Below are 12,957 nucleotides of genomic sequence, written 5' to 3'. Positions count from 1 at the left end.
GGCTACAGTGAGACCCTACCTCGAAAAATAAAAATAAATAAATAAATAAATAAAATAAAATAAAATACATTAATCTGAGCCAGGTGTAGTGGTGCACGCCTTTAATCCCAGCACTGGGGAGGCAGAGGCAGGAGGATCACCATAAATTCAAGGCTAGCCTGAGAATACGTAGTGAACTCCAGGTCGGCCTGAGTTAGAGTGAAACCATACCTTGAAAAACCATAAAAAACAAACAAACATAAAGCGGCTAGGCACGGTGGTGCACACCTTAATTAAAAAAAAAAAAAATCTCGGCTAGAGCCAAGACCCTATCTCCAAAAAAACCAAACAGAAAAAAAAAAAAAAAAGATATACTTTAAATGGGAAAATGAATCCAGGCATGGGTGTGGAGCAAAATACCTCTGATTCCACCACTCAGGATGTAGAAACAGCAAGACGAGCCTGGGCTGTATACAGAGACTCTTATCTCAAATCGATAATAGGAGCAGCTGGGCGTGGTGGCTCACACTTTTAATCCCAGCACTAGGGAGGCAGAGGTAGGCAGATCCCTGGCCTGGAACTCTAGTGGGAATTTCAGGTCAGTCTGGGCTAGAGTGAGACCCTACCTTGAAAAAATAAAAAAAAATTAAAAACCAAAATAAAAGCATAGGTGGTTAGATAGATGTTAGGGAAAGTGGAACAATGTGGAGGAACACAGATCTGGGCTCCATCAGTGTGCAAAACTGACGCTTCACTTCTATTTTCAGGTGGCGGTGACCACTGGGATGATCCACAGTGCTGAGAAGATGTGACGGAGGAGTGCTCAGCGCTGAAACTTCTCTATCATGCCTTCCGAGGCTCAGGGCCCGTTGCAGAAGAGGTGGCAGGAAGAATGGGAGAGCCGAAGGAAGGGGAGGACTCCTTACAATGCAATCGAGCGGACAGAAATTGGTCTGGATGTCCACGACTTCTCAGTGCCTAGCACTATCTTTGCAAGCCCTTATAATGGGAGGAAAAGATGATGACATCAAAGCAAAAGAGACTAAATGAAGAGAGGGAGGGGATATGAGAATATGGATTTGTGAAGGGGAAAGGGGAAGAGAGGGAAATTCATTGTCTATAAGTATGGGAGATGTTAAACAAATGATGCCTGAACTTCAGCTACAGGTTTCTAAGAAATACAGAATAAGCCAGGAGTGGTGGTGCATGCCTTTAATCCCAGCAGAAGTAGAGGGATCATCAGGAGTTCGAGACCACCCTGAGACTACATAGTAAATCCCAGGTCAGCCTGGAGTAGAGTGAAACCCTACCTTGAAAAACTGAAATAGAAAAAGAAATGCAGAATAAGGAGAGAGAGGGAATGACAATGGTTACACCAGGGCCAAGAGAGGAGAGAGAAAAAAAAAAAAAAGAGGGAAGGAGGGAGAGAGATAGAGGGAAGGAGAGAGAATGGGTGCATCAGGGCCTCTTGCCATTGCAAATGAACTCCAGATGCAAGAAATACAGAAGCCGGGCGTGGTGGTGCACGCCTTTAATCCCAGCACTCGGAAGGCAGAGGTAGGGTGATCGCTGTGAATTCAAGGCCATCCTGAGAATGCAGAGTGAATTCCAGGTTAGCCTGAGCTACAGTGAGACCCTACCTCAAAAAAGAAAATAGATAAATACATACATACAGAATAAATGGGAACTGGTGGCACATGTCTTTAATTCCAGCACTTAGGAGTCAGAGGCAGTAGGATCTCCGTGAGTTCAAGGCCACCTGAGACCACATAGTGAATTCCAGGTCAGAGAGAGTGAGACTCTACCTTGAAAAGCCAAAAATTAAGCCACCACCACCACCTCCACAGAAACAAAAAACTTGTAGGTGGTTGGAGAGATGGCTGAGCAGTTAAAGTGCTTGCCTGCAAGGCCTGATGACCTGGGTTTGATTCCCCAGTACCCATGTAAAGCCCGATGCACAACGTGGTACATGCATTTGGAGTTCCTTTACAGCACCTAGAGTCCCTGTGACGCACATTCTCTCTGTCTGTCTCTCTCTGTTTCTCTTTGCTTTCAAATAAATAAATAAAATGATTAAAAAATACTTAAAGAAAAAAACTTAAAATCAAAAATTGAGTGTGGGTGTGGTGGCATATGCTTTTAATCCCAGCTCATAAGACAGAGGTAGGAGGATCGTTCAAGGCAATGCTGAGACTACTTAGTGAATTCCAGATCAGCCTGGCCTAGAGTGAGATGGCTTAGCTGTTAAGGCACTTACCGGTAAAGCCAAAGGACACAGTTTCAATTCCCCAGTACCCACATAATGCCAGATGCTCAACGTGGCACATGCATCTAGAGTTCATTTGCAGTGGCTGGAGGCCCTGGTGTTCTGCTCTGTCTCTCTTCTCTCTCTCTCTGCATATATATATACATATACATATACATATACATATATGCATATACATATACATACACACACACATATATATGTATGTATGTATGTATGTACATATATATGTTATATATATATATATATATACACACATACATATATACATATATACATATATATATGATCTTGCATCTGGTTGTGGTGGCATACCTATAATCCTAGCATTTGGGAGGTGGAGGCAGGAAAATTAGCTGGGTTTACTGGCTCATGCCTTTAATCCCAGCAGTAGAGGCAGAGGTATGAGGATCACTGTGAGTTTGAGGCCAGCCTGGAACTACAGAGAGTTCAGGTCATCCTGGGCTAGAGTGAGACTCTACCTCAACAAAACCCAAAACAAACAAAAAGAGTTTAAACTTATCTTCTACTACCTAAACTCCACAACTCCACTGGGAGTTGGAAATTAGCTCAGGGTAAATGAAACTGTCTCAAAAAACCCAAACAAAACACAAATAAAATCAGGAAGCCTCTAAAGCTGGGCCTGGTGGCTCATGTGTAGAATTTGAGCATTCATGAGGGTGAGGCAGGAAGGTCACTGAGTCTGAGGCCAGCTGGGGGCTGTCTCAGAAAAAAAAAAAAAAAAAAAGGCTGGGTGTGGTGGCACATGCCTTTAATCCAGCACTTGGACACTCTGAGACTACATAGTGAATTCCAGCCTGGGCTACAGCAAGACCCTACCTCGGGGAAAAAAAAAAGTGGAAAAAAAATCACACTACAATAGGAAATAAGTGTTACAGTAGTTAAATCCAGTATTTATAAGGAGCAAATATTCTGGGAGAATTTAGCATTTTGATTAAGTTACATTAGCAGCCCATCACCTTGTCAGACCCAATCAAATACACCACGTGGGTGGCTGTGTGACTGGTTTGCAAATCTTCAAGCCTTTTGCTTCTGGATGGCTTCTGCAAGAGAACTATGAGACAGATCATAAACTTAATTCTAATAATCGGTTCTAGAAAGGAAACTTCTGGCCCAGGACTTAAATCATTTGCCCGTGAACAACTGAGAAGGTCGTACGTTCAACTTGGTCAAACAGTCAAACACTCGTCTCTCCGGCCTCCCGCAGTGCTGGCCTGTCTCACGGGAGGGATGTCGCCGAAGTCTGCCGCTTTAACCTAAGCTCAGCAGACACGTTCATCCAGTCCACATCAGGACAAGAGAAGAGAGTGTAACCACACAGTAAAGAACAGCAAATGAACCAGCACCCTCTCTGCTTCCATACTGAATAAGAAAAAAATAAAAACATTAAAACTGAAAAAAAAAAAAAAATCCTGTGAGGTGTTTGAGCCTGCTGGGGAGCTGGGTGAAATGGGAACTCCATGCCGGAAGTGGACTTCTGATACTGCTAATTAAGGAACGTGGAACCCTTCCTTCTGAGTCAGCGTGTGGGTATGTACAACGCTGCCCTGCCTGGGCTCCAGCGTGATTGCATGCAAGTTTAGAAACAAGACCAGAATCTCTTGCCACTTAAACATGTAAGAGGCAAGGGGGAGGGGGTGTACGGGTGTGTGTGACTGTGTGTGTTTAAATGGTTTTCCTAATCTTTAAAATGGCTCCTGGCAGGTGGCCCTTTCATCATCTGATCATATTTACAGCAGTCTCCGATGGCACGGGGCTGTCCCCAAAGAGGATTTCATCATTTGCAAGCACACAGGTTTTTTTTGTTTTTTTTTTTTTTAAGGTCTTATCAGAGGACTCTGAAGATTCCCTAGAATTACACAGCAATAAAAATATCTCTGTGGTACTAGTGTAAATGCTCCTCATTTTACATTTCTTTTTTGGTAAAATTTGTATTTGATTTCAAAGGCTGTACAGGCATATCATGGAAAATAATTAGAGAATAACAGGAAGTAGAGAAAAGGTCATGCATATCCCACTATTGAAAAACAACCATTTCAAAGTGCTTATAAAATTTTTCAAATATATGCAAACTGTAGGGAGCATAATAAAAATAACAAAATGACCCTCCCAATACATAGTATCTAGTTCTATAATTTCAATGTTTGTCACATTTGTTTCAATTCTCTTCTGATTTGCCAAAGTATTAAAAAATCTAATAGAATGCCATTCTTTTATAGGCTTCAGTATATATTGCTAAATATACAATGACCATAATGATTACTGGAGAATTGTAAAATTGTAAATATATAACTATTTCCTAGTATCAAATAATATTTAACCTATATTAAAAATTACCCTGATAAAATAATTTAAATTTGTGATTCTTTGTTTTGGTTTTCTTTTTTGTTTGTTTGTTTCTTTCTTTCTCTTTTCTTTTCTTTTTTCTTTTTTTTTTTTTGTGGTAGGGTCCTACTATAGCCCAGGCTGACCTGGAATTTACTATGTAATCTCAGGCTGGCCTTCAACTCATGGTGATCCTCCTACCTCTGCCTCTGAGTACTGGGATTAAAGGTGTGTGCCATCATGCCTGGCAAGCCTTAGATTTTAATATTTCTGTGTTTACCTCCATCTTATATTTTAAAGATCATTTTATTGGGATTTTAAATATATGAAAATATTATAATTTGGTCATATTCCCGAGGGGCTATCATTTTATGTCCCCTCTTTCCGAACTCCATTCCTCTCAGGGCCTTTTTTAGTGGGTTATCTTGGTAGTCACCATGGAGTCATGATTGCACAGTCAGTTCCTGTGAGGAGGATAATGCTACCCATTTTGTTTCCTAAGAAAAGGATGAATAGTTTGTTAATTATATGATTTTCCACTTGGAAGTATAATTATTAGCAGGCCTGGTTGCACATGCCTGTAATCCCAGGAAGCAGAGATGGGAGGATCACTGTTGAGTTCGAGGTCAGCCTGAGACTGCAGAGTGAGTCCCAGGTTAACCTGGGCTAAGATAACACCCTACCTTGAAAAAACAAAAACAAAAATAAAATTCATTTGTTAGTGGAAAGAGAGAGAATGGATACTCCAGGGCCTTTTGCCGCTACAAACAAATCACAGCCCTCAGAAGGCTGAAGTAGGAGGATCGCCATTAGTTTGAGGTCAGGCTGAGATACAGAGTGAGTCCTAAGTCAGTCTGGGGTAGAGAGTGAGACCCTGCTTCAAAACACAAACAGGGACTGGAGAGATGGCTCAGCAGTTAAGGCACTTGCCTGCAGAGCCTAATGACTCAGGTTCGATTCTCCAGTATGTACAAAGTAGCACATGTGTCTGGAGTTTGTTTGCAGTGGCCGGAGGCCCTGGTGTGCCCATTTTCTCTGTCTGTCTCATTTTGTTCTGCTTGCAAATAAATAAATAAATAAATATATCTAAAAAATATATTATTAAAATTTTATTTGCATGTGTATGTGTGTGTTTATGGTGCAAATAGGTCTGTTGCTACCATAATGAACACTAGCTATTTGTGCCACTTTGTATATCTGGCTTTAAGTTGGAACTGGGGAATCAAAGCCAGGCCAGCAGGCTTGCAAACAAGTGCCTTTAACCTTTAACTCCTGATCCGTAGCCATTTTCCGGAGTTGTACTTTTAAAAATGACTATGTGAGCTGGGCATGGTAGCGCACACTTTTAATCCCAGCACTTGGGGGGCAGAGGTAGGAGGATCACCATAAATTCAAGGCCACCCTGAGACTGACCACATGGTGAATTCCAGGTCAGCTTGAGCTAGAGTAAGACCCTATCTGGAAAAAAAAAAAAAAAAAAAAAAGATCATGTGTGTCAAGTGTGGTGGCCAAAATAAAAGAAAGAAAGGAAGGAAGGAAAGAAGAAAGAGATTGTGTATAACAGTGTGCTGATTTGGAGGATTAACCCTACCTTAACTTTGTGTATCTCCCCACACCTATGATGAAGTGTGTGATTTTCTTCTTTTAGTCAATCTCATTGTCATGAGTATCTTTGCTCCTTGTATCTCTTCCTTATGGAAGTGACTTCCTTCTAGACCCATTCCTGGAGTCTTGACTGTCAGCCAAATGTGCAAGGCCCTCATTTATCTCCCTGAGTGGTGTCACGGGCACTGCATCAATTTACAGTCCTCACAGGGCTGAGAGAGGCCTATGAAAATGTTTGAAGGTAAATGCTTTTTTAAAAAAAAAAATTATTTTTATTTAGCTATTTGAGAGAGGGAAAGAGGAAGAGAGAGAGAGAGAGAGAGAGAATGGGCACACCAGGGCTTCCAGCCACTGCAAACAAACTCCAGACACATGTGCCCCGCGGGTCCTGGGGAATTGAACCGAGGTCCTTTTGCTTTGCAAGCAAGTGCCTTAACCACTAAGCCATCCCTCCAGCCCCTGGTAAATACTTTTTTTAAAAAATTTATTATTATTTATTTTTTAAAATTTTTATTAACATTTTCCATGGTTATAAAATATACCCCATGGTAATTCCCTCCCTCTCCACCCCCACACTTTCCCATTTGAAATTCCATTCTCCATCATATTACCTCCCCATTACAATCATTGTAATTACATATATACAATATCAACCTATTAAGTATCCTCCTCCCTTCCTTTCTCTACCCTTTATGTCTCCTTTTCAACTTACTGGCCTCTGCTACTAAGTATTTTCATTCTCACGCAGAAGCCCAGTCATCTGTAGCTAGGATCTACATATGAGAGAGAACATGTGGCGCTTGGCTTTCTGGGCCTGGGTTACCTCACTTAGTATAATACTTTCCAGGTCCATCCATTTTCTGCAAATTTCATAACTTCATTTTTCTTTACCGCTGAGTAGAACTCCATTGTATAAATGTGCCACATCTTCATTATCCACTCATCTGTTGAGGGACATCTAGGCTGGTTCCATTTCCCAGCTATTATAAATTGAGCAGCAATAAACATGGTTGAGCACGTACCTGGTAAATACTTTTTAGAGCTCATGAATTGCTGGCTAGGAGAGGACAGCTTCTATTGGTCACATGGTCTTCATCTTTTCAAAATAATAAATACATATACATTTTCTTTCTTTTCCATATTCCAAGGTGGTGCATCGCTCAAGCCCAGGTTGACCTGTTATTCACTATGTAGTCTCAGGGTGGCCTTGAACTCATGGAGGACATCCTACCTTGGCCTCCAGAGTGCTGGGATTAAAGGCGTGTACCCCCATGCCCAGCCACATTTCCATAGCTCCAAAAACATAGCCTGCGCATGCCAGCAGCTAACCCCAGAATAACTCTGATTAAGCGAGGAACCCGGAGGACTTGTTGAAGACGTGATGAGATAGTTCCCACCGGCCTGGAAAGCACAGTCCTATAATGGTGGGGCCCAGGTCCCCGGGCCTCTACCCATCCCAAGGAAGGTGGCAGTGATAAAGTCAATCCTTTCTTCACTTACGATTTCCAGTTTTTATTCCTGTGTAGTTGTGGACTTTCTTTCCATCTGGCCGAGTAAGTGATGCAAAAACCCCACGGATCATTAGCGGCAGCCCCTGGCAGGGATTTCCTGCAAATACAACCCAACTGTGCTAGCCAAGGGGTGTGCCAGAGCCCCTTAGTCACAACTCCAAATTCTATTCTGTCTCTTGGGGACACATTGATTTTGTTTGTGGACTTCCAATCAAACTGCTTCCTAGCCTCTGGTTTTCTTTTTCTTTCTTTCTTTTTTTTTTTTTTTTCTGAATTTTTCGAGGTGGGGTCTCACTCTAGCTCAGGCTGACCTGGAATTCACTATGTAGTGTTAGGGTGGCCTTGAACTCATGGCGATCCTCCTACATCTCTGCCAAATTCAGGGATTAAAGGTGTGTGCCACCATGCCTGGGTCATTCTGGTTTTCGGAAAGGAATATCTCACGGGGGTTACAAGCCCTTGTAGAAAATTCAGCCTTAGTGGTGTGGAGAAGGTTTATGGGATTGCTTTTATTTTTAATTCCTTTGAGGCAGAGAGAAAGAAGAACTCATGACTATGCTGTTTATGTGAGGGGCGGAGGAGCTGATAGGGCAGCATGCTTAACCTTGATCTCGGTTCTTAAAACTCTACATCTGACTTTTATTCCCTTTCCATCCTTTTGGGAAAAGGTCAGGGAAGACGATCCACTTATCCTTGTTTGCCAGTCGGTGTTTTCGTCCTTCTGAGATGATGTCAAAGTTACTCCTCTGAGCAAGTGGGAACAAAACAACGTCTTAATATATGTTTAAGAGGACATGCTGGCTTGATCTCTGTCGAAGTATGTCAACCCAATGTGCTAGCCACATTTAAAAAATATTTATTTATTTATTTATTCATTTTGGTTATATATACACACACACACACACACACACACACACACACACACACACGTATGTGGTGAAAAAAAAAAGTGTATTTAGAATTAACCAGCTGGATCCAGTTTAGATGATCCCAATTTTGTTGGCAACATCCAAAGCATCATAACCGGGAGCCAGCCGGGCACAGGCCTTCTTCTGTCCACCAGGCGTGGTCAGGGCGGTGACTCGGGCCACGTCAGTGTCACGGCTTCTTCGCAGCCTGTCTGATCCGGGGCTTGCTAGCCTCGACCGGCCTTCGTGGCCGAGCTGGTGGCCAGGGGGACTCGGTGAGGGCACCGGGGTCCAGCTCGCTTCTCCTGGGGCGCTCTTCCCAGGGTCTTCAGGCCGCCTCCGGAGGTGGGGGGCCTGCGGATCCTTTTCTTCTTGTGGCCGTGGCCGCCGTTCGGCGCCACCTTCTCGGCTTCCAGGGCCTTTGCTTCGGCTTCCGCGTCGGGAGGAGCCGGAGCTTCCTGCTTCGCTTGCAGCGCCAACTTGGCGAAAAAGTTGGTTTTCTTTTTATTTATTTACTTATTTACTTTTCTTTTTCGAGGTAGGGTTTCACTCTAGCCCGGGCTGACCTGGAATTCACTATGGAGTCTCAGGGTGGCCTCGAACTCACGGCGATCCTCCTACCTCTGCCTCTCCCGAGTGCTGGGATTAAAGGCGTGCGCCACCATGCTTGGCTTTTCTTTTCTTTTTTTTTGTTTTTTTGAGGTAGGTTTTAACTCTAGCCCAGGCTGACCTGGAGTTCACTATGGAGTCTCAGGGTGGCCTCAAACTCACGGTGATCCTCTACCTCTGCCTCCCGAGTGCTGGAATTAAAGGCATGTGCCTTACTGGTCTCATGTTCAGGTCTCAGTTTGAGATCTCAGGTGGGGCTGGGAATGTAGCTCAGTGGTAAGAGAAATTGCTTAGCATGTACAAGGCCCTGGTTTCAATCCCAAGTACCACTAAAAAAGCAATGATGCTGGGAGTGGTGGTGCAGGCCTTTAATCCTAGCACTCAGGAGGCAGAGGTAGGAGGATAACCGTGACTTCGAGGCCACCCTGACACTCCATAGTGAATTCCAGGTCAGCCTAGGCTAGAATGAGTCTGTACCTCGAAAACAAACAAACAAAAAAAGTAATGATAATTGGCGAGACTGCTTAGTGGTTAGTGTATGCCTGCAAAATTGAAGGGCCTGAGTTCAATTGCTCAGTACCCAGGTAAAGGTGGCACATGAGTCTAGAGTTCATTTGCAGTTGCTAGAGGCCCTGGAGCACCCATTCTGTCTCTCAAATAAGTAAATAAATATTTTTAAAATAAAAAGTAATGAGCCAGGCATGGTGGCCAATGCCTTTAATCCCAGCACTCGGGAGGCAGAAGTAGGAGGATCGCCATGAGTTCAAGTATACCTTGAGACTCCATAGTGAATTCCAGGTCAGCCTGGGCTAGAGTGAGACCCTACCATGAAAAACTAAAAAAAAAGTAATGATAACATTATATTGGGAGGAAGGGGTTTAGTGGGAAAGGCAAAAAAGAAAGTAATGGGGTATGATTGAAATACAGCATAAATGTATGAGACTGTCAAAAATAAAATAAATAAGCTGTTGCCTGGACTAGAATGAAATCCTACCTGGAAAAAAAACCAATAAATAAATAAATAAAGTTGGGTGTGGTGGTTTATGCCCTTAATCTCAGCACTTGGTAGGCAGAGGTAGGAGGACTGCCTTGCATTCCAGGTCACCATACAATGACATAGTGAATTCCAGATCAGGCTGGACCACAGCGAAACCCTTCCTCAAAAAGCCAAAATTAATAAAATAAAAGAAATAAAAAAAGAAACCAATATAAAAAAAATAATGATCTCCCCAGTTCTTAGAAGGTGGAGGCAGGCGGATCAAGAGTTCAAAACCAAACTCAGCCACACAATAAGGTCACAGCCAGCCTGGGTTACATAAGACCTTGTCTGTGGTTGGGGAAAATGGCTCAGTGATGAAAAGAACTTGCTTGCAAAGGCTATCTGCCTGGGGTTTGATTCCCCAGGACCCACGGAAAGTCAGACAACAACAAAAAATATGGCTGAGGCATGTGGAGTTTGTTTACAAGGATGAGACTCTAACATGTCCCCCCTGAACTAATAAATAAATTAGAAAAAAAATTTTTTTTACAAGGACCTTGTCTCAACAAAACCAAAACCATTCAGACAAAAACCAAACAAGGCCTCAGGTGACTGGCTCCTGTCATCCTTGAGCCCATCCAGGCTGCGCCACAGTGCAGGCTTGGGTACCAGAAGTCTCTGAGGACCCTTGTGTTCATTTCCGGTTCCCTGACAGGCTTGTCCCCCCCACCACACCCTAATGGCATCCTGGGACAAGTCTCGAAAGCCCACTTAGGCGAGCCAGTGGGTCCCAACTTCCTGGGCCTGCCTCAGGTCCTCCATCCTCACTGAGAGGCATCCCCAGCAATGTTTTAATTTTCATCTTTTGAAAAAATATTTTACTTTTATGTATTTATTTGAGAGCGGGAAAGAGAGAGCGAGAACTCTGGAGAGGAACTCCAGACACATGTGCCACCTTGTGCATCTGGCTTATGTGGGTCCCGGAGAATTGAACCTGCTTCCCTTGGCTTTGCAGGCAAGTGCTTTAACCACTATTTTCATCTTTTTACTTTGAGACAGAATCATTTATCCATGCTAGCCTTGAAATAGCCCAAGCACTCCCTGAATCCATGTTCCTCCTGCCTCAGCCTCTTGAATAGCTGGGATTACAGGCCTCTATCATCAAGCAGTCATTGTGATGGTGGTGTGTGTTTATATTTTGAGCGTGATGGGCTGCTATGCCCTTTATCCCTAAAATGGAAGAAACAAGTCATAGTGAGGTGCCAAGGGTGTCTAAGCCTTGGTGTGAACCTGTAAAGCCAGATCCAAGGGCATTTCCCTTAAGCCCTACGGGTATCACTGCTTACAGAAGAGGCATTCTATGAGTGGTGACCCCTATGCTTATTTTGCCCCAGAAAGGATAGCACTTGACTTGGAAGAGACTCAATCAATGATTACCAACCTCTCGCTCTAGTCTCTTATTCTCTTAATGTCAAGGCCAAAGCCTTAGGTTCAAAAACAACCACATAAATTAACTAGGGTTTTTGGATTGGATTGGAGTAGAAGACCAGTGGTTTTTTGTTTGTTTGTTTGTTTTTTAATATGGAATGCTTCACGAATTTGCATGTCATCCTTGTGCAGGGGCCATGCTAATCTTCTCTGTATAATTTCAGTTTTATGTGCTGCCAAAGTGAGCACAAGACTACTGTTTTCCAACTAGAACGTGAAGAGAATTTAGTAGATCAGAAAGCTAAGTAACCTTGCACAACCTCAGTCTCCTTATCTGAAAGACGATATTTATTTATTTATTGGATTTTTTTCCAAGGTAGGGTCTTGCTGTAGCCCAGGCTGACCTGGAATTCACTACGTAGTCTCAGGCTGATCTCCTCGAACTCCTGAAGAGCCTCCTACCTCAGTCTCCTGAGTGCTGGGGTTAAAGATGTATGCCACCATGCCCGGTGGCATACAGTGGGTATTTATTTATTTACTTATTTGGGTATTTATTTATTTACTTATTTGGGAGGGAAAGAGAGGGAGGAAGAAAATAGGTGAACCAGGGCCTCCAACCACTGCAAACGAACTCCAGACACATGTGCCACCTTCTGCATGTGGCTTACATGGGTCCTGGGGAATTGAACCTGAGTCCTTTGGCTTTGCAGGTAAGGGCCTTAACCACTGAGCCATCTCTCCAGCCCTCTAGTGGGTTTGTTGAACAGGCTGTCACCATGAAGTTCAGGCTGATGACTCTTCTGCATCATCCCCTTCTAAGTGCTGGCCTTACAGCTACATAGTTTATATGTTTGAAAACAATTTATTGACTGGGCATAGTGTTGCATACTGTATTTTTGAGGTAGATGCAGAAGGATTAGGAGTTCAAGAACAATGACATCTGAGCTACCTGAAACCAGGAGTTCCAGGTCAACCTGGATTAGAGCAAGACCGATCTCGAAAAACAAAACAAAACACAGTAATAATAGCAACAACATAACTAAATTAAACCACAATTTATTGTTATTATTATTTTTTTTCTCCCTAAGGCAGGTTCTCACTCAGGCTGACACAGCAGTCATCCTGACTCCCAAACTGGAGTCTAACTCAAGATGACCCTCCTACCTCTGCCTTGTGAGTGCTGGGATTAAAGGCGTGGGCCACCACCCCCAACCCAGCCTGTTTTATTTTTTTTTAACTTAATTTATGTATTTATTTGAGAGAGGAAGATAAAGAGAGGGAATAGGCATGCCAGGGTCTCTAGCCACTGCAAACAAACTCGAGTCG

General features: G+C 43.2%; 1 non-coding gene across 1 annotated transcript; it reads right to left on the bottom strand.

The window, feature by feature from the left end:
• Positions 1-11,778: 11,778 nt before the first annotated feature.
• Positions 11,779-11,880, bottom strand: LOC123463102. The gene has a single exon (XR_006638714.1). It is a non-coding gene; the product is annotated as a U6 spliceosomal RNA (small nuclear RNA).
• Between the last annotated feature and the right edge of the window lie 1,077 nt (positions 11,881-12,957).

The sequence above is a fragment of the Jaculus jaculus genome, chromosome 8, assembly GCF_020740685.1.
Source record: "Jaculus jaculus isolate mJacJac1 chromosome 8, mJacJac1.mat.Y.cur, whole genome shotgun sequence".
Lineage (NCBI taxonomy): Eukaryota > Metazoa > Chordata > Mammalia > Rodentia > Dipodidae > Jaculus > Jaculus jaculus.
The sequence above is the reverse complement of the archived record's forward strand: the minus strand, read 5'-3'. Positions and strand labels throughout refer to the sequence as shown.